Source organism: Mustela erminea, chromosome 12 (genome assembly GCF_009829155.1).
Source record: "Mustela erminea isolate mMusErm1 chromosome 12, mMusErm1.Pri, whole genome shotgun sequence".
Lineage (NCBI taxonomy): Eukaryota > Metazoa > Chordata > Mammalia > Carnivora > Mustelidae > Mustela > Mustela erminea.
The window spans coordinates 36835506-36861156 of record NC_045625.1 but is presented as its reverse complement, the minus strand read 5'-3'; the positions used below and the strand labels follow the sequence as shown (position 1 = coordinate 36861156).

The 25651-nt window shown below is 43.8% G+C and overlaps 1 protein-coding gene and 1 pseudogene across 6 annotated transcripts in view; both read right to left on the bottom strand.

Annotated features, from left to right (window-relative positions):
- The window catches only part of FAM219A (family with sequence similarity 219 member A), a 56433-nt gene that overhangs the window by 15497 nt on the left and 15285 nt on the right, over positions 1–25651 (bottom strand). The window lies entirely within an intron of this gene.
- Positions 9410–25046, bottom strand: LOC116570839 (annotated as a pseudogene).

Here is a 25651-nt window from a genome sequence, read left to right as displayed (position 1 = left end):
AGGCTCCCTGCGGAGCAGAGAGCCAGATGCGGGGCTCGATCCCAGGACCCTGGGATCATGACCCGAGCCGAAGGCAGAGGCTTTAACCCACTGAGCCACCCAGGCGCCCCGAAGAGAGAGAATCTTAAGCAGGCTCATGACCCCAAGATCAAAACTTGATCCAAAATCAAGAGTTGGATGCTTAACTGACTGAGCCACCCAGGCACCCCTTATATTCTGGATTTTTAAAAATCAGTAATAGAATATAATCAACTCTCCATATTTTTATATGGTTTTTGAAATCATTAGTTTAATGGCTGCATAATATCCATAGAGGGGATGTACAATAACTTTTTTTTTGGTACAATAACTTTTTAACCATTCACTTATTTTGGACATTCAGGTTGCTTATCATTTTTCACTATTATAAATAGCGCTATGATGAAATCCATATGTATTTGCATTTAAAATAAAAGATTTTATCTTATCCACTTTAGAGAGAGAGAGAGAGAGAGCGAGTAGAGGGAGGGGCAAAGGGAGAGGAAGAGAGAGAATCTCAAACAGACTCTGTACTGAGTGTGGAGCCTGATGTGGGGCTCAATCCCATGACCCCAGGATCATGATCTGAGCCAAAACCAAGTCAGCCGCAAAACAGACTGAGCCACCCAGGTGCCCCTAGGATAATTTCTTTCTTTCTTTTTTTTTTTTTTTTTTAAAGATTTTATTTATTTATTTGACAGAGAGAGATTACAAGTAGGCAGAGAGGCAGGCAGAGAGAGAGAGGAGGAAGCAGGCTCCCTGCTGAGCAGAGAGCCCGATGTGGGACTCGATCCCAGGACCCCGAGATCATGACCTGAGCCGAAGGCAGCGGCTTAACCCACTGAGCCACCCAGGCGCCCCTCCCTAGGATAATTTCTTAAAGTAGAAGTATAAGGTCAAAAAGCAGGAGTGCTTTTAAGATTCTTGATACATATTCCCAAACTGCTTTCCCAAAGGATTGTTCCAATTTACAATGCCTCCAGTCATTACTGAGGGTTATAGCTGGTTTTTAATATTTTATTTCTCACTGTGTGCCAGGGGATTTCAGGTCATCACATCTATCTATCATCTTGCAAGAGAACTGTGCCTCCTTATTTATCTGATGGCCTCTGGGAAATCCTCTTTCAAAGAAAAGATTTCCCTCTGGGCATCACCTGCTAGACAAAATATGCCTGACTTGAGGCCACCAATTAAGAACAAAAGAAGAGAAGACTTTGTTACACTGAAGTTTGGGAAAAATTCTAAATGGGGACAGTACTGCCTGGTGTCTGGCCACCATGCTTCAGCTGGTCCTTGACCCGTGCTAACACATCAGCTGTAGGATCCGTGACTAATGCAGAGCTAGGATGCAAACTTCACAGAATGAGTATCCCTTGCTTTCAGACCTGGGATAGGAGAAGTCCAGAACCAAAATGGTTCTGGAGTTATCCCAGTGAGAGTAGAAGCTACTACTCCCTTGTCCATTACTTAGTTTTCAAAAATAGCTACTCAGGGGCGCCTGGATAGCTCAGTCCTTAAGGGTCTGCCTTAGGCTTAGGTCATGATTCCCGGGTCCTGGGATCAAGACCCGTGTCAGGCTCCTTGCTTGGTGGGAAGTCTGCTTCTCCCTCTCCACTCCCCCTGTTTGTGTTCCCTCTCTCACTGTGTCTCTCTCTGTCAAATAAATAAATAAAATCTTTTAAAATATAGCTACTCAGAAACTACTCAGGGGAAAAAAAAGAATGGTGAGAGAGATGAAGCTCATACTGGGATGGTAAAGGACTAAATTCATTTTTTTAAATGGGGAGACAAAGGGTCAGTGAGTTTTAAAAAAGATTTAGAATTAAAAATAGAACTTCCCCGGGACGCCTGGGTGGCTCAGTTGGTTAAGCAGCTGCCTTCGGCTCAGGTCATGATCCCAGCGTCCTGGGATCGAGTCCCACATCGGGCTCCTTGCTTGGCGGGAAGCCTGCTTCTCCCTCTGCCTCTGCCTGCCACTCAGTCTGCCTGTGCTTGCTCTCGCTTCTCTCTCTATGACAAATAAATAAATAAAATCTTAAAAAAAAAATAGAACTTCCCTATAACCCTGTCATCGCACTCCTGGGTATTTACCCCAAAGATACAGATGTCATGAAAAGAAGGGCCATCTGTACCCCAATGTTTATAGCAGCAATGGCCACGGTCGCCAAACTGTGGAAAGAACCAAGATGCCCTTCAACGGATGAATGGATAAGGAAAATGTGGTCCATATACAGTATGGAGTATTATGCCTCCATCAGAAAGGATGAATACCCAACTTTTGTAGCAACATGGACAGGACTCGAAGAGATTATGCTGAGTGAAATAAGTCAAGCAGAGAGAGTCAATTATCATATGGTTTCACTTATCTGTGGAGCATAACAAATATCATGGAGTACAAGGGGTGTTAGAGAGGAGAAGGGAGTTGGGGTAAATTGGAAGAAGAGGTGAATCATGAGAGACTATGGACTCTGAAAAACAATCTCAGGGGTTTGAAGTGGCAGGGGGGTGGGAGGTTGGGGTACCAGATGGTGGGTATTATAGAGGGCACGGATTGCATGGAGCACTGGGTGTGGTGAAAAAATAATGAATACTGTTTTTCTGAAAATAAATAAATTAAAAAAAAAAGATTTAGAATACTGCTCTGCTTCCTTTATGGTATGGATTGCCTGTCCCAGATTGATGTTCTGCTATTCATTCCCATTCCTACTCACCTGGAACCCTATGACTAAAAAGCCTTTCTTTGGGGGATAGGACAAATACCTCAACTCAGGGACACCCACTGTAGCAGCTTGTCTTGAGGGAAGCCTAGGGGACATAAAGGCCTAGGGGACAAGCCTCATAACCCAAGAGGCAGAAGCCAGAGCCAGGAATTAAGGAACCTTAGTTCTTCTGGGAGACCTGGCCTGGCCCAGCCCCTGTGACTTTCATCCCTATCCTTAAGTTTGTACCCTGAACCAGATGTTCAAGAGTCTTCTGCCTTATTTTGGACTAGCTAGAGACACAGGTCTTGGCCGATACAGTCTTGTGACCTAGAGGGTTTCCAAGCTCCCTATCCTGCCTACCTCCCTTGGCCCCCATTTCCACCTCTATAGAGAAGACTATCTCACTTAATGGCAAAAGGGGTGAAGGCGTAAAGTTCTTTAAAAATAGATCAACAATGGTTAAAATGGCAAATTTTACATTATGAAAAAAAGGTAAGAAAATGGACTGGTAGGGCCTGAGGCAGAAGAAGAAAATGTGTGAGGGTGGGCAGTGGATAGAAGGCAGTCCCTTCTCTCTCTTTATTTTCTTTATTCTCTCTCTTTCTTTTTTGTTTCAGTTTCAGCTAACACAGACTTTGGAGATGAAGCCTATGAGAGGAGGGAGAAATTATTCTAAGATCAAGGGAGCTGGAGGGGTCAAGGGATTCTGGGTTGAGTTTCTGGGGTCCTTCTGCTTATGTAGGGCCCAGAGGAGGGCAAGAAGGGAACCAGATATTGGGCTAACAAAGCTTTAGGAATCATGTCCGAAGGATCTTTCAGTTTCCTTCCAGGATATGAATTCTAGTATCCCAAGGTAAGGACGGAAGTACAGAACACTGAGGAAAGAGGCTGCCCAGGAATCAATAGAGGGCATTTGGTTGGAGAGTCCTTGAGATGGTCCTTCAGCCCCACATATGGTAGGAAGTTGATGCAGGAAGAATGTCAACAAACATTAACATTTGGTCTAGGCCAGACTGACTTGTGGATCTTCACCTGGATCTTGGCCCCAAATCTCACTGGAGAGTTTTTGGTAAGTTTCAATCACTCAAGGGCCTGAGCCTGTCCTGGTTCATGAATCTTTTGGACTCCTTATTTTCCAAGAAAACAAAGTAATAATCTGGCAGTCTATGGGATGTCTTCACACAATTGCCATTTCTGATTCTTCTCCTCTGGACATGGAAGAGTAAAAGCTACCTGTTTGCAATGAACAAAGGACTCAGAGGGCTGGTATCAAACAGCTTCTCCCTTCTGTGTAATTTCCTACCTCTTCCTCACCTTTCAGCCTCTTCTAACTCTTCAACCTTCATTATGCCTGGCAAGCACTTTTGCTCACAAAGACAGCTTGCATCTCTAAAGCTTAGCTCCTTGGACAGAGCTGTCTCATCTTCTTTCCTTTTTGTCATCCCAATAATTAAATATCAATGAGCTCACCACTTGTTAAAAAACCTCGATAGTCATTGAATACCAACATCTGGCAGGCAGGGAACAATGTACTTTGGGGAGGAAAAAATACCAAGACCAGATTCTTGCCAAGAAGACTTAGTCTAACTGTAAAAAGAAGACAGGAACACAGAATGGCCCATTTAAGGCAGCAAGAGGAGCATGAGAGTCAGGAATGCATGAAGGGTAGTAGAAGCACAGAGGAGAGAGTGATGGTGGTGATGGTTTGTTATCCTCTCTAACATAGAGGGTTGGGCCTGGACAGAAACCTGGTGAAACCAGAGGCTCACCTATTGGGTGGCTGGCAAAGAACAATGACAGTTGAGGCTTAGGGTTAGGACTCTATTCTAACGACTTTTAGTTATTGCTGATGCTACCAGGCATTTAGCCTACTCTGTTTCTGGGGGTGGAGGCAAGTACAATAGGTCCTTTCCTTTACTACTGAGATGCACAAACAACTCTCCCACAGAGAAAGGTCAAGAGGCTCTAGGTGGATGGCTGGGAGGTGTTTCTATTGGGAAACCAAAAAGAGATTCAGAGTCATAAGGGTGCTTAAGAGGGAGATATGGTGGCTCTGGTAAAACAAATTCTTGCTGCTTCCAGCCAAGTCTGGGGCCTGCCATCACTCTTATGGGGCATGCTTTGTGCAGCGGAGATGTTCATGTTAAAGGCTCCTGGAGGCTCAGAGCCCAGCCCAGAGAAGGAGGTCAGAGAGGAGAAAGACAGGTTTAACTCTACAAAGGCTCCTAAAGCTCTGAGTTTCTGTTAAATCAGCATTGCATGCGCGCGCGCGCGCGTGCGCGTGTGTGTGTTGGGGGGGGGAGAGAGAGAGAGAGAGAGACTTGCCAGTTAGTGAAGGAAGAGTAGGGGGAGGGAAGAATCTAGCCCAGCACAAACTCGAGGCAAGTTCTCAGCTGTGAAGCCAGCTGGTTGCTGGTTATGCATCTTTTTAGGTAAATAGTACTTATCTGCTGAACTAGATGGTCCTGGGGTCCCTGTTGGAAGGTCTCCCCAGGCTTATGGTGGAAGAGAGCCTTTCTCTACTCCTCTGTCACTCTGGCTGGTGCAGTGGCAATGCCCAGCTAACTCAAAGGTATAATCTCACCCCTGGGGCATCTACAGGAAGGGGCCCTGAAACAATACATAACCAATACTTACCCAAAGAGCCCCCTACAGTTCCATAGCCCATACCTCTGAGGAACACCTCCTTTGCTCTGACTATACTCCCTCACAGCTCCTCCCCACCTGTGTAGCCTTCATCTCGTCTACAGAGTTCTGACATAGTCTATGTACCTCCACACCTGCTGAACTTTTCTGTGTGCCTGTAGGATACTGCTTCTTAATCACCTGGGGATACTGTTTATTTATTTATTTATTTATTTATTTATTTATTTATTTATTTATTTTAAATATTTTTATTTATTTATTTGACAGAGAGAAATCACAAGTAGGCAGAGAGGCAGGCAGAGAGAGAGAGAGGAGGAAGCAGGCTCCCCGCTGAGCAGAGAGCCTGATGCGGGACTCAATCCCAGGACCCTGAGATCATGACCTGAGCCGAAGGCAGCGGCTTAACCCACTGAGCCACCCAGGCGCCCTGGGGATACTGTTTAAATGCAGATTCCAGTTTAGTAGATCTGAATGGTGCTTAAGTGGCTATATTTCATACCAGCTCCCAAGTGATACCAATGCTCTGAATAGGGTCCACACTTTGAATAGGCTCTAGGCCTCAAGGCTCTAGGCCACCCCCTCTGCACCCATACCAGCCCCAGACAACATTTCAAACAGCCCTCTGCCTCCACCTTAACCTGGTTTTATACTTTTAGTGCCAAGAGAGGACAATGATTTGGTGGGGGAGGAAAGAGGGGAGAGGACCCAAAGCTTATGTCAGGGAGGCAGGTCTGCTAAGAGCTCTGGCTAGGCCAAGGCAGGGAGTTGTTCATAACAATGCAGACCAGGTGTGGTTCTTTTGGAATTCAGCAGATCATTTAGTTAATATTGCTCCAATACCTGTTACTAACAATATGTACAGCTATGGTGCTTGGTGGTTTGTATATATTACCTCATTTAATCCTCCTCTAAAAATAAGGTAAATATCATTCCCATTTTAAAATTGAAGAACCAGTTTATCTAAAGTAATATATTCAAAATCATGCCTTGAAGGTGGTTGGCACTAAAATGTACTTGTCATTTCTTATACCCAAACCCTTCTTAGAGACATCAGATAAAGTCAAGAGATTAACAACACATCAGAACTTAGGCAGCTGTGGGACTGCTGTCTTGTAAAGCAGGTACTTGGAAGGCTGGTGCTAGTTTCATCCTGTCTCCAGGGCTCTACACACATTTGAAGCCCTTCTTCAGAAAATGGCACGGATACTTTCTGATTACCAACCTTCTGCTCAACAAGTGCTCTGCAAGAAGGAAATATTGGAGTCACCGAAGCAGTCATTGCCTCTGGATAGAGAAAGAGACACACTAGCAGGAAGCAGCAAGCAAGAAAAAGCACTGGGGACTGAGAATGCTGAGCCCAGGAAGAGAAAAGAAGATGACAGTATTTTAAAAAGGAGATGAAAGAGTCTCAGTCATGGGACATCTGGGTGGCTCAGTTAGTTAATCGTCTGTCTTCGGCTCCGGTCATTATCCCTGGGCCCAGGTTCGACTCCCACATCAGGCTCCTTGCTCAGTGGGGAGCACTCTGCCTCTACCTGCTGCTCCCTGCAGCTCTCTGCTCTCTCTCTCTTGTGCTAATAAATAAATAAATAAAATTTTAATTAAAAAAAAAAGAGTCTCAGTCACCAATTCAGTTCTGGTACTAAATTTTAGGGCCATTTATATTCTAGGTACTTGCAGATACAAAGATACTATGATCTCTACTGGTGAAGAGCCAGCATATAAGGCAAATGAATAAACAGATAATGTTTAATAATATGCCAAGTGCTACAACAGAGGTTTGTACATAGTGTTGTCTGTACACAGAACAGAAGTACCTATTCTACCCTGGGGAATCAGGGAAGAATTCTCCAAAGAAAGCTGAGGCATTAATGAGTAGGAGATAGAAATGAACCAGATGAAGAAAGGAGTAGGGAAAGAAAAGCAAAGGCAAGAAAACAGCCATCTCAGATGAAAGGAATAGCACAGTTTTGCTGGAATGTTTAGTGGTGGGGTGAAGTGCGAGTGACAAGACCAGAAGAGGAGGGAGACTTAAAATCATAAAGGGCTTTGGAAATCACAATCAGGACTTTGGACTTTAATGGAAAATAATGGGATTGGAGAAAAAATGCGTATTAAGGTCATACTGCTAGGGCTTAGTTGGCTGACTGGATCTGGGTTTGAGGAGAAGGACCTAGGCACAGATGACTCCTAGGTTTCAGGGTGTGTGTGTGTGTACCTATAAATATGAGGGATCAGAGGGAAGAACTTAGGGAACACTAATACTGAAGGGGTAGACAGAAGAGGACTGACAGCAAAGGGCCAGGGAGAACCTGGTGTCATGGATGTCTGGGAAGGATAGGGCTATGAGAATGTAAAACAGGGAGAAACAGAACCAGAGTTCTCAAGGGGCTCTTATATGACAAGAGAGACAGGAGTGGAGGATGGCTGAGGCTACGAGGTAGGAGCCAGTGGAGAAGGGCCAGATACTTGAAGATGTCAGAAAAGAGAATTTAAGACTCACTGTTTACTCTGTGGTTTGCTAACATTTTAGCAGAAACTCTATTTTTCTCTCAGTGTTATGTGTCTCATACTTGGGAAGCTTGAGACTCCCCAGAAATAAGCCCCATTAGAGAAGTCTAGCCATGGTCTAGAGAGCATGGCAAGTCTGCTTTTTTTTTTTTTTTCTTTTTTAAAAATTTTATTTATTTATTTATTTGACAGAAAGAGGGAGAGAAATCACAAGTAGGCAGAGAGGCAGGCAGAGAGGAGGAGGGGGGAAGCAGGCTCCCTGTTGAGCAGAGAACCTGATGGGGGGCTCGATCCCAGGACCCTGAGATCATGACCTGAGCCAAAGGCAGAGGCTTAACCCACTGAGCAACCCAGGCACCCCAAGTCTGCTATTTCTTAGGAAGTGTGCATAAGAGTGGTTTGAAGACAAAGGAGGCTAGCAGAAGCAAGCTGGTTGGGGTAGGGGGTTGCAGTTGCCCCAAATTCTGGCTGTACCACAGTCCCATGACTTAGCCTTGGGACATTCTCCCCAGGCCAGGGCAAAATGTATAAAAGCCCTGGGCTTCTAGTATTTTAGTCAGGAGGCCTACACAGACCAAATAGGCTTCTTGAACTTTTTCTTTCTTTTTTCTTTTCCTTTTTTCTTTTTTTAAGATTTTATTTATTTATTTATTTATTTATTTATTTGAGAGACCAAGAGAGAGAGCATGAGCAGGGCAGAGGGAGACAAACAGACTCCCTGCTAAGCAGGGAGCCCAATGCAGAGCTTGATCCCCAGGACCCCAGGACCCCAGGTCCCTGGGACCATGACTTGAACTGAAGGCAGATACTTAACTGACTGAGTCACCCAGGCACCACTGCTTTGAGTTTTTTCAAGAATCTGAAACACCTGCTCTACCAACCATGGACATCCAGGAGAGGCTCAGCATTGGAAACTATACTCCAAGTAAGTCTGGTTATGTAGTGATCATGATTTCTCACTTTTAAAGCTTTCAATAATACTTTTCTATAAAAATACACTAATAAAACTAAAGAATCATTTGACTTAGGTGTGCCTGGCTGGCTCCAATCAGTAGAGCATGTGACTCTTAATCTTGGGGTCATGAGTTAAAACCCCACATTGGGCATAGAGTTTACCTTTTTTTTTTTTTAAAGATTTATCCATTTATTTGAGGGGGGAGGCAAGAGAGCACACGCAGGGGAAGCGGCAGAGGGAGAAGGAGAAACAGGTTCCCCACTGAGCAGAGAGCCCCTCGTGGGGCCCTGACCCAGGACTCTAGGATCATGACCTGAGCTGAAGGCAGATACTGAACCAACTCAGCCACCCAGACACTCTGGGCAAAAAGTTTACCTTAAAAAAAAAAAAAGGAATTTGGGGTGCCAGGCTGGCTCAGTCAGTAGAGCATACAATTCTTTTTTTTTTTTTTTAAAGATTTTATTTATTTATTTGACAGAGATCACAAGTAGACGGAGAGGCAGGCAGAGAGAGAGGAGGAAGCAGGTTCTCTGCTGAGCAGAGAGCACGATGCAGGGCTCAATCCCAAGACCTTGAGATCATGACCTGAATAGAAAGCAGAGGCTTTAACCCTCTGAGCTACCCAGACACCCCCGAGCATACAATTCTTGATCCCAGATTGTTAAATTCAAGCCCCACACTGGGTGTACAGATTATTTAAAAATATAATCTTAAAAAAAGAATAATTTGACTTAATTATTAATTCATCCCTTAGATATAGTGAAGGAGTCAGTAAACTGCATGCCTCTACTGTAAGAGAAGATAAGATATGTGCAATTAGAGTTAAGGGTAGATACTAGGTCTGTCTCCTGCACCCAAACATTAGAACCTATAGGTGAGGGGGCAGCGGGCAGGAAAACTGGGCTTGCACTGGCCCTGGCAATCTCAATGAGGTTGGACTGACTCCTCCCAAAACCTTGACCTTGGGAGCTACTACATTTTGAAAACATCATGTTTTGGGAATGAAGAGCCTGTTTCCTTATATACAAAAATGGGTCTGTGAATGTTGCCAGAGTTGAATGAATGTTTTATGCTATTTGATGTGTTTGAAATAACCCAGTAAGTTGAAAATTTTTGCTGTGAAAGGAATGTTTGTTCCATAGAGTGAAATGGTGGTTACAACTAGAAAAGAAACCCCAAAAGTTCCTGTGTTTCCTGGCAGGGGAACAATGCTTTCTCTTCATTTGCTTCACAACCTCACGGCAATCAAAAGGTTAGTTACAAGGCCTCACATCTGGGCTTCATGGAAGCAGAGAATAACCATTTCCAGGAGTGTTTTGGATTCTACATGGACACCTAATTTAACAGGCAGTAGGGACCTGTATTGTTCCTATTATGACTTCCACTCTTCTCCCAATTCTCTTCTATCTTTCACTACTACAAGGAAAACTACAAGGAAAACCGTTGGCTCTTCAGTGATTTTATCCTATCAGTGTTGAGGAGAGTACTTCTCAATTCCTTGTGACATCTAGGTGGGACCAGGAAAAGTTCTCTCTCTACTGATAGGAGAACTAGTGGTGTACTGAAAGAACCCCAAAATCCAGTCAACCCTGGGCTGCTGTGGATTCTAAGAGAATTTTGCCACCCACCCCCTCTGCCCCAGCCCCAGCCAGTTACAAATTGTCCAGATCGAGCTGCTTTGACACGCTGATGTTATCAGCCTCATGGTGCCTGGAGCATGCAGATAGGAACAGGGAATGGCGCCGTCTCACCGGACATAGTAATGCAATTTAGTTTCTGAAATCCAAGTAGGAAATTTTGAAAGCTGACATTTTTTTATCTAACACAGGAGGGGGATGATAGTGGGAATTCCCAGCAGAACCATCAAAATGCAGAGATGGCTTCTGTCGTATATTAATAAACAGCTCAAAGCAATGGAAAAATGTAGAGAGCATTTGTAGGGGAAGTTAAGTGTCTGGTCCTTCTTGGCCCCTCCTTCTCCCTCCTCTGAGCTCTGCTGCCAGGTGACCACTCCACTAGTGTGAACCCCAAGCTGCGGCTAGAAGCTCCTCTCCTGGGCATCCCTGTGAGAGTCCCCCATGCTGGGGATATGGAGGAGGCACCAGCCTCCCCAGGGGGTGTGCCACAGCAGTTTGGGTGGGTCTCAACTGGGCTACGAATTTGTCAGACAGACAGCTGCTTGCCTTCCCTCCCAGTTCCCCAACCTCAACCCATGCCACTCTTCCCCCAGATTACCATAATTTGCATCACTGGTCTTTGTTCCCGACAGAGCACAAAGAGCCTTCCTGCCTCATGCTCCCCTTCTGGCTACATCTTATTTGTCCTTCAGGCCTCAGCAGACACATCATCTCTTATCAAAAAGTTCCCACGAATACCAGTTTGGGTTAGGTCCCCCTATAGTATACTCTCACAGCACCACCTCCTTCCATTTCTTTCATGTACTTATCAAATTTTACTTTGAATATTTGTATAATTTATTTAATAAACATTCATGCAAGCAGGGGCCATGCCTATTTCTACTGTGTCCTCCCAGTGCCTAGCACAGAGACTGAACACAATCTGATGACAGGCAAACAGATTGCTTCCATTTGTTTGAGCCACAGCAAGGTTTTTTCTGTGACAGAGGTGGCAAAAGTCTGGTGGCTGCCAGGCCGTGCCAGGGCCTTGTCTAATGGTGTCCCAGCCAGATCTTGTATTGTGTGCTCTTTGTAGGGCCACTTCTCTATGTAAGTCTCTGGCTGGGGGCTGAAAGATTGCCTTCCAGGAAGTTATTTTGGAGAACAGCCAAAGTAGAAGTCCCCAAACCCTCACTTACTCACTCACCTGAAGGGTTGTCCTAGTTAGAACTCACTTAAGGTCCAAAACAGCAGCCCAACTTCAGGTTGCCCTCTAGGGGGACTGATCATCAGCTGAGCAAACAGCTTTGTCTGAGACTCTAGGACCAGGTTCAGATATTGTTTGCAGATACACATTCCCACCACCAAAGTTTTAGGGGAGTGGGAAGCCAGCTTGGAATCAAACCATCAGAAAACCCTTTGGAGGGAGATGGGAGCAGAGCTGCTCTGATCCTGTCTGCTCAAACTGCTTTCTGGCAACCAGAGGCTTACAACCATGTTTACCAGGCAGCAAAGCATCCAAGGCATGGGAGCGCTTGGAAGGAGACAGCAAAGGAAAACACAAGAAACCTCCCTGAACTGTAAGCATACCTCTAGCTGGAGAATAGGGCCTGTGGATTCCAGTTTTGCCTGTGAACTGCACTGACTTTGGAGTCTAGACAGGTCATTTCACAGTTCCCAGGTCTGTTTTTATTCAGGCCTGAGATTCCAGAAAGAGCCTCCAGGGAAGAGAGTAAATGAGTTGTCCCAGGGCAATGCCAGATGGCAGCCCTGGGATTAGAATTCATGGGCCCTTCTTTCCAGCCAGCTGCTCCTTCCCCTGAGTCCTGAACTGTTTCTTCTGAATGCTCAGGATTATATTCAATTTAGTAAGGTTTGTGGTCACATAATCACTGCTCCTAATAAAAATAAATACAGAGCATCCGCTGTTAGGGAAGGCAAACATGGGGGAGCCTTTGCCCCTGAGAAAACAGGCCAAAAGCAAGTTCTGGCTGAGGTTAGACCTGTTCTACTTGAACATAAACCAACACAAACAACTCTCTTGGGATCTGACAGAGTCCTCATCTGTTCTTGTTTCTTGTCCAGGCTTCCTTATATGTCGATAGCCTGTGCTTAATCCCACAGTAAGGGCCTATCCTGGAAGCTAGAAAACAGTTTCAACACATGAGAGGAGCCAGCCTGAGGGATAGTCTGTATCTAGATCCTCTGAGTATCTTTTCATCCCTAAATTAGTTACTACACTGTCAATGCTCCCATCTCCAGGACTGTTATCTAGCTATACCTCTTCAGGTGGGGTGGAGGCAGCCCTACTCCTTCCAGTTCAAACTCTGTCAGGTCTACTCACGGCTCAGCAAAATCTAAAGGCTCTTTTCTTCTCCCTGCCCTAGCCTGTCCCATTATGACCAGTGGTGCTAAAAGCGGGAGCCTGCAGCTGTTCTCTGCTGGCTTCATATTGCTTTAGCACTGTTTCTTTGACCAGGAAGTTCTTTGAGGTGTAAGGCATACAGTGGCCTTTTTAGCTCAGACAGTTCTTTCATATAGGACCCAGGAGTCTATGAGAGGTGAAGAAAACAATGCAGAGCCTTACATAAGGCCCAGAGCAGGGCTCGTTGGGAGGGATGGGATCATGAGTGCTTTCACTTACCTTCAGTCCAGGTAAACTTACCTACCCTCCTCACTCACCAGCTAAGGCAATCCAAGTGAGAGCACAGTAGCCTCATCTGTTGGCTTTGATTCATTTAGCTATGGAAGAGGCTTGGAAGTAGAGAAGGAGCTTTCAACTAGAAAATCCAAACCCTAGTAGGTGACTTCGATTCCTCTGCCCTTCCAGATTCTTCACAAACCCCTCCTTTGGATGATTTGGGGAATCAGGAAGGAAACCCCTCTGCAGTGTTAACCTAACTCTCTTTTGCCAAGGGCCCAAGTGCGTGGCTAGGGTGGGGGTGGCAGGCTGTGAACCTCTGGACTCACTAGTTTCATTTCTGCTTCTACTTGCTATACTTGCCCCCAACCACCTATGTCAATACTCTTTCCCTAAAAAGAGGTATCTTTAAATCAGGTGCATAGTCAGTGGCAGACTGATTGCACGGTGATAGCTCATGAAATGTTCTAGCTTCAGGCCTTGAATTCTGCTCAGTGCTTCTTCTTAGTTTCCCCTGCCTCACACACAAGACTAAAGATCAGAATGCAGGGGTATTAGAGCCAAAGGCTCTTTTAACACTCCCTTGTTCCACTAGATTCTTACCTCCTCCCTCTGAAATCCTGCAGTCCTGCCCAGGGACAGCTCAGATGCTGTTTATTTCACCTTCAGAGCGATGGCAATCTCAAGAAAGAGCTCGAGTCAGGCTAGATGTGTGTGGAGGAAAGTGGGACAAGGGCTGGAGAGGATAAGAGGGGGGGTCCCTGGATCCATAGGACTGAACTCGGAGACAGAAGAGGTCAGAGACATGTATAAGAAAGCTATTCAAAATTAAATAAAAAGGGGCCTTAAGGACTTGGGCACTGTGGCTGAGAGACTGGGCTCCTTAAGGAGCTGTCCAAGGTTCTGAACCGCCTCCACCTGAAGATCTTGGAGCCTCTGGACAAGAGCCCCACAAGCCAGTTAATGCCGACCTTAAATGCTACTGGCTACTCTCTGTCTATCTCTGCTTGGACCCATTGCCTGAAGTAGCTCCACCATAACTCAAATCACTCTCTATGGGTGCAGGCTGGACTCCTTGCTAGCAGCCTGGTTGGCTGGCCAGACTTTCAATAAGGGATGAGGTTGAAATTGAGGATCTTGGTGTTTGTTTATCTCCCAGTCCCTCGGGGAGCTCAAGAATAAATGGGCCTGGCTCAGGGACAAGGTGGCTGGTCACAGGGAAGGGAAAGAGGTCTCCATGTGGCACATCCTCAGACAGATCAGTTACTCCTCCCCTCACCTCAGTGGCCACTGCACACATGTGCAAGTACACACACACACACACACACACACACACACACACATACACAGAGGCCAGATTTTCTGCTCTGTCACTGCAGAGCCTGTACTACTACAGAGAAGGCACAGTCTCCTTTGTCCACACCTGAGCATAATGTACTGTTTGGTTCTCACCACAGATATTACAGAAATCTCGCAAAGAATACCAAAACTTAAAACTTAATAAGATATTGCTTTTTTCTAATTTTAAGAGTAATATATTGTCACTGTAAAAAGTCAAGATAAGCACAAAAGAAGAAAAAAATCACCTTAAATCTTACCATCCAGAGCTATATCCCATGTTAACTTCTTGCCACACAGCCTGGGCCCTTGTGTGTGTGTTTGTGTGTGTTGTGCACATGTGCGTGTGTGCACGCACACACCCACACTACAAGTGTTATTAAAAGCCAGTATAGCGCAGTGGTTAAAAGTATGAGTCTTAGAGTAAGTTCCACCTCTGCCATTTACTTGTCTGTGTGATCATGATCAAATTTCTGACCTCACTGGATCTGGTTTTCATAAATTTCTTGGTGTGTATGGGGGGAGGTTTAGAGAGATACTGTGTTTAATGGTAAAGCTTAGTTCACTCTGGTATAGGCATGGCCTGGAATTGAAGCAGCAGGATGGGTAGGAGACCCTCACAGAGCCTACATGGCGAAGATGAGGAAGGTGACCATCAAACAGAAGAGCCCTATGGCCTCAGATAGGGTAAAGCCCAGAATAGCACAGGAGAAGAGCTGCTGCTTGAGAGATGGGTTTCTGGCATAGCCAAGGATAAAGCTACCAAACACTATTCCAAAGCTCCTGAACCAGTTACACCAACTGTAGTGACCCCAGTACCACTTGGTCACTGTGTCAATGTCCTGAGAGACAACAGTGATCTGGACACCCATCTGACCAGCTGGAGTACGGAGCTGCTGTAGATGGCTATTTAGACGGGATCTCTGGCCTACCCAGGAAGGAGGCAGGCACACACTCGACTGGACCCCTGGTACAACAGTGGATCAGAGCTGGAAGAATGAGTAGTGCCTCAGTGGCCTGCACTTCTTTAGTCTCCCCACTTTAGTTCTAGGTCTCAGTGCTCAGCTTTTCCACCCTGTTTTTCACCTTTAACATAAGGAAAATAATAGTATCCATCTCAAAAGATTGCTGGGAGGATAAAATAGGATACTGTATATGAAGTGCTTACTACAGCGCTTGATGCCTGGTAAGCAGTCAATAAAGGGCAGCTTTTATTACACATCACACACACACACACACACACACACACACACACACACACACACAAGAAATCACTCTAATACTGCTTGATGCCTAATTTAAAAACCAGACTATTCTCCATCTCAAAGAAAAGCTGAAGAGAGGATGAGTAAGCTCAGTTTATTTCATCTTCTATCTGGCCTAACTTTCCAGGCCACAGTGATGTTAGTTGGGACTTGGGAAATAAAATGGCCTCCTAGTTCAGAAAGGGGAAAAAAGGCAGTTCTTTATCCAGGGCTTTAGCTTTCAGCCTGAGCTCTGCAGCCAGGAAATGGCAGGGGCTTCTTTTGGTCAAGGTTCTCTCCTCTTCTTAAACTTTGGGCCCCAGCCTTTTGGCCTGCTTCCTCTAGCCAGAACTTTCTACCTCTCTGCCCGGAGTGCTCCACTCTCCTGTCCCACTCTCCTCCAGGTGTTCCTTACCTCTTGGCACCCACAAGTTCCTTTGTCTGGTTTGGGCAAGCTTACTTCCTCACTGTCTACATCCCGGGCATTTGAGTACTATGCCTACCACCCCCACCTCTCCATACCTGCTCTACTAACCCTACTCTCTTTGAGGTCAGAACGGGCTCCTAAATAAAATGCAATGGTCTTTTCTCAAGTGACCATCCATTACCTTTCAGTATCAGTAGACAGTGCTGACCAGATCTTTCTGGAGATTCTATTTTCCCTTGGCTTTTGTAAAAACATCCTATCCCTATCTGTTCCGACTACCCTCCCTACTGTTCTTTCTCTGATACTCTAGACATAGATCCTCTCCTTAGTGTGGTCACTGACTCATTTTCCACATGCTCTTTCAGCATGTGGAAATATAATATTATATTATAAACTTATTATTTCAAATATCTCTCTCTCGGTTTTGCACCCAAATCTATATCTCTAGCTCTGACCTCTTAAGCTCCAGACCCACATTTCCAACTGCCTATGACTTTCACTGATGTCATACCCTTCCCCTAGTCTATTTCTTCCTGTTGACTACCCTTATCTTGTTAATGGCACAAACCACTTTGCCAGTTAAATGAACTCAAAACATAAAAGGTTGTTAAAGAAACTTATTATTTTGAAACAGTCTTATATTTATAGAAGAATTACAAAGTGCAGAGAATCCTTGTATACTCTTCACACAGCTTACCCTAATGTTAGCAGCCATGTACGTTGATCAATTCTACGTTGAACAAATCAATACTATTCACTAAACTATAGACTTTATGCAAATTTCTCCAGTTTTTCCATTAAAGTCCCTTTTTCTGTTCCATATTGCATTTCATTGATATGTCTCCATGGTCTCCTTAGTTTCTTCCTCTTTTTTTGACTTTCACAACTTTGACTTTAGAGGAGTACTGGTCAGGTATTTTTTAAAACATTCCTGCAATTTTGGGGTGCCTGGATGACTGAGTAGGTTAAGCCTCTACTTTCGGCTCAGGTCATGATCTCAGGGTCCTGGGATCGAGCCCCGCATCACCTGCTTCCCCCACTCTCTCTGCCTGCCTCTCGCCTACTTGTGATCTCTCTGTCAAATAAATAAATAAAATCTTAAAAAAAATTCCTGCAATTTTGATTTGCTGTGTTTTCTCATGATTAGACAGAAGTTATGGATTTGGGGGGAAAAATACCACCTAGGTGAATTGTCCTTGTATCACAGCCTATCAGGGAGTATATGACTTATTGTTGGTGGTACTAATTTTAATCATTTAGGGCAGTGTTTACCAGGTTTCTCCACTTAAGTGTCTATTTTTCTTTTATTTTGACCATATTCCATTAGTCAGAAGCAAGTCACTAAGTCCAGGCCACACTCAAGGGAGGAGAATTGAGTTCCACTTTCTAGAGGAGTATGAAAGAATTTGTGGACGATGTTAAGATTACTACAGTAATTAATATATATTTTGGTAGAAGTTCTTATGGGCTGTGCAAATTCTTATTTCTCCTTGAAATTTCACCCACTAGTTTTAGCAATCAGTGGATCCTGCCAGCAGCATTATTACTATGATGTTCTCAGGATAATTTTTAAATTTCTCTCATTCTATTAAAAAACTACTTTTAAATAAATTCTAATAAACTTTTAAATTATATAAATATCATAATTCTTGAAGATTTGTTCTTTCTCCCTCATTTATTTATTTGTTGAACTATTTATATCAGTATGGATTAATATATATACATTTATTTTATTTTGGGGGGTGATAATCCAATACTACCATAATTTATTTTGTTGTTCAAACTGTTTCAGCTTTGGCTACTGGAACCTTTTTCAAGTTGGCTCCTATCTCCTTTTGATGTGCCTGGGGGGTCATTTTAATCTATCTCTTTCCTCCTTATATTTCTGACAAGCTAAGCATGAACATATAGTAACATTCTTTTTTCTCTTTTTGTTTCCTTTTTTTTTTTTTTTTGTATTCTCTCTCTCTTTTTTTTTTTTTTAAGATTTTAGACAGACAGAGATCATAAGTAGGCAGAGAGGCAGGCAGAGAGAGAGGAAGGGAAGCAGGCTCCCTTCCGAGCAGAGAGCCCAGTGAGGAGCTCAATTCCAGGATCTTGGAATCATGACCCAAGCTGAAGGCAGAGGCTTTAACCCACTGAGCCACCCAGGTGCCCCTTTTTTCTGTATTCTCTAAACCAACATCCTGCTTCAGATCCTTATCAACATACTTCAGGATCACTGCAGTGGTAACCCACTCATCTCCCCACCCCATTTCTTCTTCTTCCAACTCATCCTACACATTACTCTTAAATTACCCTTCTGAGAATTAAACACTTCTCTTGTCACATCATTCCCTTATTCAAAACCCTTCAATGGCTCCTATCACTTAAAAACTCCTTGATCTGGCATTCAGTAGTTTTAACAACATGGCCCAACTTGACAATCTGGTTGCTTCTCCAATTGTTCATCTTTCCAAATTCTTTGTTCTCTTTGCCCCAGCTGTTAGCTCTATGGGCAGACGACTTCCAATTTCTATCTCTACCTCTAACTCTATCATTTTAATCCATCAAAAAAATCTCTATTAGTTTCTTTAACTTATAAAAGCTATGTATGTTAAATGGGGATAATTAAAACAATGCCAAATGGTTAAAACAGAATGAGTCTCTGACTCTCCTCTGCCCTCTGCCTTTCCCAGATTGTTTTTTTTTTAAGATTTATTTATTTATTTACTTGAGAGAATAAAGAGAAAGAAAGAGAAAGAGACAGAGAGAGCATGAACAGGGGGAGGGGCAGAGGGAGAGGAAGAGGAACAAGCAGACTCCCCACTTCGCAGGGAGCCTGACTTGGGGCTTAATCCCAGGACCTCAAGATCATGACCCCAGCGGAAGAAGTCAGATGCTCAACTGACTGAGCCATCCAGGTGCCCCCCTCAGGTTGATTCAAAAAATGGGCAGAAGATATGAACAGACATTTCTCCAGTCAAGACATACAAATGGCTATCAGACACATGAAAAAATGTTCATCATCACTAGCCCTCGGGGAGATTCAAATTAAAACCACATTGAGATATCACCTTACACCAGTTAGAATGGCCAAAATTAACAAGACAGGAAACAACATGTGTCGGAGGGGATGTGGAGAAAGAGGAACCCTATTACACTGTTGGTGGGAATGCAAGTTGGTGCAGCCTCTTTGGAGAACAGTGTGGAGATTCCTCAAGAAATTAAAAATAGAACTTCCCTATGACCCTGCAATTGCACTCCTGGGTATTTACCCCAAAGATACAGATGTCATGAAAAGAAGGGCCATCTGTACCCCAATGTTTATAGCAGCGTTATAGGACCGTTTATAGCCACGGTCGCCAAACTATGTAAAGAACCAAGATACCCTTCAATGGATGAATGGATAAGGAAAATGTGGTCTATATACACTATGGAGTATTGTGCCTCCATCAGAAAGGATGAATACCCAACTTTTGTAGCAACATGGATAGGACTTGAAGAGATTATGCTGAGTGAAATAAGTCAAGCAGAGAGAGTCAATTATCATATGGTTTCACTTATCTGTGGAGCATAACAAATATCATGGAGTATAAGGGGTGTTAGAGAGGAGAAGGGAGTTGGGGTAAATTGGAAGAAGAGGTGAATCATGAGAGACTATGGACTCTGAAAAACAATCTCAGGGGTTTGAAGTGGCGGGGGGGTGGGAGGTTGGGGTATCAGGTGGTGGGTATTATAGAGGGCACGGATTGCATGGAGCACTGGGTGTGGTGAAAAAATAATGAATACCGTTATGCTGAAAATAAATAAATTAATTTAAAAAAAAAGAATGAAGTGGATTTCCAGATTGTTCAGTATCTTTTATATCTCTCTATTAAGTTGCTACATCACAGCAAACAGATTTAAAGACATGCTTCTTGAATTAAGAGTTTATAATGCAAGTCAGAAAAGATTAAGTCCAGAAGAATATAGATCTTTATGTTTGCATTGCAACATATGCTTTCAAAGCTTTTTTCTTATTATCTCATTAAATCTCTGACAATCCTAAGAGATAGAAATAGCATCTCTTTTAAAAATAAAGGCTTTTTGGTGCACCTGGGAGGCTCAGTGGGTTAAAGCCTCTGCCTTCGGTTCAGGTCACGATCCCAGGATCCTGGGATCGAGCCCCACATCAGGCTCTCTGCTCAGCAGGGAGTCTGCTTTTCCCTCTCTCTCTGCCTGCCTCTCTGCCTACTTGTGATCAATCTCTATCAAATAAATAAATAAAATATTTTAAAAAATAAAAAATAAAAATAAAGGCTTTCTTTCTTTCTTTCTTTTTTTTTTTTTTTTTTTGAAAAGCAGTTTTAGGTTTAGAGCAAAATTGAGGGGGAAGGTACAGAGAGTTCCCATGCACCCCTGTTCCCACATATGCATAGCCTCCCCTATTACCAACAACCTCCACCATGTAGTATATCTGTCATGACTGATGAACCTACAGTAATACATCAAAATCACCCAAAGACCATCGTTTCCATTATGATTTAGTCTTGGTTTTGTACATTCTATGGGCCTGGACAAAGGTAAAATGACATGTATCCATCATTATGGTATCATACAGAATATTTTCACTGCCCTAAAAATCCAGCACCTTTTCGTTAGCCCAATCTTAGAGAGGAAAAAACCTAAAACTCTGTAGGCTAATCAGCTTCCCTAACGTCTCCTAGCCAGCGCTAGGTCCCAAGTTTCCTGACCTCTTTCCTACTTTACTCATTAAAACACCATACTGAAAACCACAATGAGCAGCAACACTTATGGAAGGAAGGCCAGAAGCCAAAGAGAACCACTCAGAATGTTGACACATCAGTGTCATGGTTTTACCTTGGGGAATATGAGAATCATTTTGTTCCCTTGCTTCTCTTCTATGGTGAAAGTGAGACTTTGGGAGAGCTCTAAAAAGGAAATAAGAAACAGAAATGTATCTGATCGGCGATATAGCATTCTCTTTTCAAAGAAACATTCTGCCTCCCCAAAGCTACAGGGCTCTGCAGAACCTGAGAAGGAAGTGAGAAGAACTGAGTCAAGTGTGGCTGCCAGTCCACTTTAGAGCATGGGGTGTCCAGCAGAAATAAGACTGTACAGATAGGTGGCATCCAGGGATCTGGCAGCATTTCCTTAGACAATTCATCTCAATAACTTGTTGATGTGCATACTTGATTGAAAAATATGGGAATTATGAGGTAAAGGCTCTATCTCCTGGGTAGGCAAAGATGAATCATATCATCCATATTCCAAATGATATATGAAAATAGTAACTCTTATGTTAAATGCATTTTACCACAATAAAAAAAGATATATATCTTGAACATCTTTCCATGCTAGATCTTATATTAGATTTTATCTCCTCCTTTTAAAAGGCTGCCGAGGAGCACCTGAGTGGCTCAGTCAGCTAAGCCTCTGACTCTTGGTTTCTGCTCAGGTCTTGATCTCAGGGTCTTGAGATTGAGCCCTGCAGGGTCTATCTTCTTTCCCTCTCCCTCTATTCCTCCCCCTGATTATGTACATGTGCTCTCTCTCTCTCTCAAATAGATAAATCAAACTTTAAAAAATATAAAAATAAAAGGCTGCCTATAGGTCTGTTGTGGGATGGATGTATCATGATTTATTTACTTAATCCCCACTGATGGAGATTCATGTTGTTTCTTTTTTTTTCTCCTCTCCCATCATCATAATGTTGCATCTACTATAACTATTATAATGTTATAATATTGTTACTATTTATTTATTTATAGCTACTATAATATCTTATTTAAAAAGTCTTTATACACTTGTCTGTTTCTTTAATTTAATAAATTCCTGGAAGTAGAACTGCTGAGGGGGGTCAATGGGTATGCACACATTGTACTGCAGTTGTTTTTCCAGAGAGGCTACAGCAGCATATACTCTCAGCAACAGGGTGCGCAAAGTACTCAGGTTCTGAAGTCAGAAACACCTAGAGTAGTTCTATGACAGTCAGTTGTATGACCTTTGGTGAATTACATTTCTTTAAAACCTTTTTTTTTTTTTTTAAGATTTTATTTATTCACTTGAGAAAGAAACAGAGAGATCATAAGCAGAGGGAGAGCAGAAGCAGACTCCCCGATGAGCTGGGAGTCTAATGTGGGGCTCAATCCCAGGACCTGGAGATCATGACCTGAACTAAAGGCAGATGCTCAACCATCTGAGCGACCCAGGCGCCCCGCAAATTACCTTTCTTAACATCCCTTTCCCTTCAAGGCATGTAATATCACCCACTTCACAGGGCCAGTGTTAAAATAACATGAAACTCTGTATGTAAAATGGTTCACAGCATGCTTGACACATATAACAAATGGTAGCTGAGTTTTGTTCTGTTTTGTTTCATGCTGCTCTCTCCTCGCTTACTTTGTTTCCATCTAGTCTACAGTATTCATCAGTCCCAAATTCCCTAGCCACTAAAAAGGAGCTGGGGATACTGACTAACTGAAGTTTTTCTAATCAACAGCAAGAGATATTGCCCTCTTCCTGAGTCTCAGTTTCCTAGGAAAGCCGTGAAGCCAATTTCCAGAACTCTATCTTTAGTGACTAAATCACAAAGAGACAAACTCTCCCCTTCTCAATGATCTTTCCTAGAGTCTTAATCAGGCCATGTTTATTCCCAGAACACTGTAGATCAGGCCATTTTAACAGCTGGCCTTTCTGTTCTTTAAAATAGGACACTGCATTAAGCCCTCCAGGCTAGAAAGGGCCTAAGGAAAACAGATGGGAGACAGACCCAAAGACACAGGCATCCTGGGACACTGGGGAGTCCAGGTTGAATTCTCTTCCCTGTATACTTCCACAGTCTGGCCTAAAAGCAGAAACCTGGAACTTAATCATGGCTTTTAAGGGCTTTAAGTTCCAAAAATTATTGATTTAGTGTTGAAATTAACCAGGACCCTGTGACAGAAAAAGCCCTGCGACAGAAAAAACCTGTGACAACTCTCCAAACTGCCAAAAGGGGGCAGTGTAGTGTTATGCTTAAGAGCATAGGCTTTGCCTTCACAAGTGGGTTTAAATAAGGGTTTTGCTATTAGCTGTGTGACCTTGGGGTCTCACTTGTCTTCTTTGTAGATTAAGAGTATAGCTTCTTCATATTGTTGAAAGGATTAAGTGAAACGTGTGTCTGGTGGAAAACACCTAGTAAGTGCCCATAAGCAGCTGGGGACACATCACAGGGTGTAGGGTTGACTATGACAGTCGGATATGACATGGAGTAACTAAGCAAAGGAGATAAGACTGAATTCACTCATTCATTCATTCATTCATTCATTCATTCATTCATTCATTCAAGAGATATCTAGTGAATGTTTACTGTGTGCAGGGCACCTTACAAGGCACAGGAGACATAATGGGAAGTAAAAATAGATATAATCTCTGCCTTCATGAAATGTGGCCTTCAGAAGGACCCATATGAGTAGAGTAATCATACAAACATATGTTTAAGTATAAACGAAAAACCGCAATAAGAAGAGGGCCACTGACAATATCTAGAGTTTGAAGGAAGCCCTCTGTGATGAAATTATAGCTGAACTGAGATCTGAAGGATGAGTAAGAGTGAACCCCAAATGGTAGAAGGTAGAGGGAAAGCATTCCAGGCAGAAGGAACATGTGCAAAGGCACTAAAACAGAATGGGCCCTGGGACATCAGAGAAATAGAGGAAAAGCCAATAAGGTTGGGTGCAGTGATGGGGGTAAACGTAGTACAAGGTGAGCTGGAGGAGGCAGGAGCCAGATCACATAAGGCTTTGCAGGCCATATTAAGGATTTGAGGCTTTATAATAAGAACAAGAGGGAAGCTGTTGAAATGTCAGGGGCTGCACAGGGTACCCCTACTACTTGGCAACATCTTCCTCTGCTATCTCCTTTCATAGGGGATATACGGAACAGGTCTTCACACAATTCCTGCTGTGGTCACCTGGGAGAAAGGAGCAAAAAAGTAATCTGTGACAGGTCTCTTCTCAAGACAGAATGAGGCCCTGTGAATCCTCATTGCCCAGGGAAGAACTAGGCATGAAGAGGAATGTGAGTGGGGCATTCAGGGCTATGAGACTCTCATCAGAAATCCTCTACAGGTGATAGGGTGTCACTACAGAACTCCTAATGTTTTCTGACTGTTGCATGGCCAAATCCCTAGCCAGCCTGCACATCTTCTGCCGCAACAGATTCTCTACTGCACTGGACCTGTGACAAAGGATTAATAGCTAGTAAGATGGCGTGGTAGAGGTACAGTACTCTTGTGGGCAGCAGTGGGTTCAGCCTTGCAAGAAGCAGCTCTCAACTTCTGTCTGCCTTTCTGGTTAGCTAGCTCACAGCACCCATGGTACCTGCATTGTGTTTGTTGGGGGCACATGCACCCAGAAGACAGTCTCCACAATCTTTTCTTTTTAAGGAGAGAAACTAAGTGTGGAGATCTTAAACAGAACAGGAATGCTAAAGTACCACAAGGTGATGGCTCTGTTCTGGCTCTCGTAGGTTTTTAAACTTGGCTGGAAAGAGAAAAGGGCCTAAGAGTGCTAGAGCTGACTGCCCTTCCCCTCCTCCAACTCTCCCAACCCACAGCCCAGCTAAACAGGAAATCGGGCCTGGGTCCCTGCCAGGGCCCAGGCTGGGGCAGGAAGCTGAGGAAACAAGTGAGAAAGACTGTCTTCAGCAGAGAAGAAGGCTGCTTAGAAATCCCTGGGAAGGTAAAATAAACTCAGCCCCTGCTGAATTCCCTCCCAGGGGAGGAGAACACTGGACCTGCCTTCACTCTCCCCATGCTCAAGCATGGGCTTAGCAAGATTCAGAGAGAACAGACCCAGAAACTTCATGGGAGAGAGAGTATTGTCTCAGTGAGAACAGACTCCAAGTAAGGACCCTCCCTCAGAGAAATAAAGGTCTTCAGTGAAGCTGAGTGAGTACCTGGTCTGCAGATATCCTAAGGCCATCTTGGGCTGATAAGGAAGGAAATGAAGGTACAGAATAAGGGCAAAGGCCTAGGGATATCTGTAATACCTGTTTGTGTGGGGCTGGGGGGCAGCGCGGAAAGAGTGTAGGCTACAAGTAACAGGAATTCTTTGCTATGTAAATGTACAGGAAAGTCCTGGGGCGCCTGGGTGGCTCAGTGGGTTAAGCCTCTGCCTTCGGCTCAGGTCATGATCTCAGGGTCCTTGAATCGAGCCCCTCATAGGGCTCTCTGCTCAGTGGGGAGCCTGCTTCCCCCCTCTCTCTGTGCCTGCCTCTCTGCCTACCTTGTGATCTCTCTCTCTCTGTCAAATAAATCTTAAAAAAAAAAAAAAATGCACAGGAAAGTCCTGATTAAATAATGCACTGAGGCAGACCAGCAATGGCTGCTCAAAACATTAGATGAAAGGCTGAAGAGAATGTGTATGATGGAGCTACAACTCTAACTACACCATTAATTAATCTGACTTTCACAGAAGGTAGGACAACCATGGGTCCTCTGCCTCCTTCCTGATATGATGCAACAGGAAGTACTCAGTACACCTCAGAAGTATTCTTCACAAAAAAGTTGTATCCGAATCTAATCAGA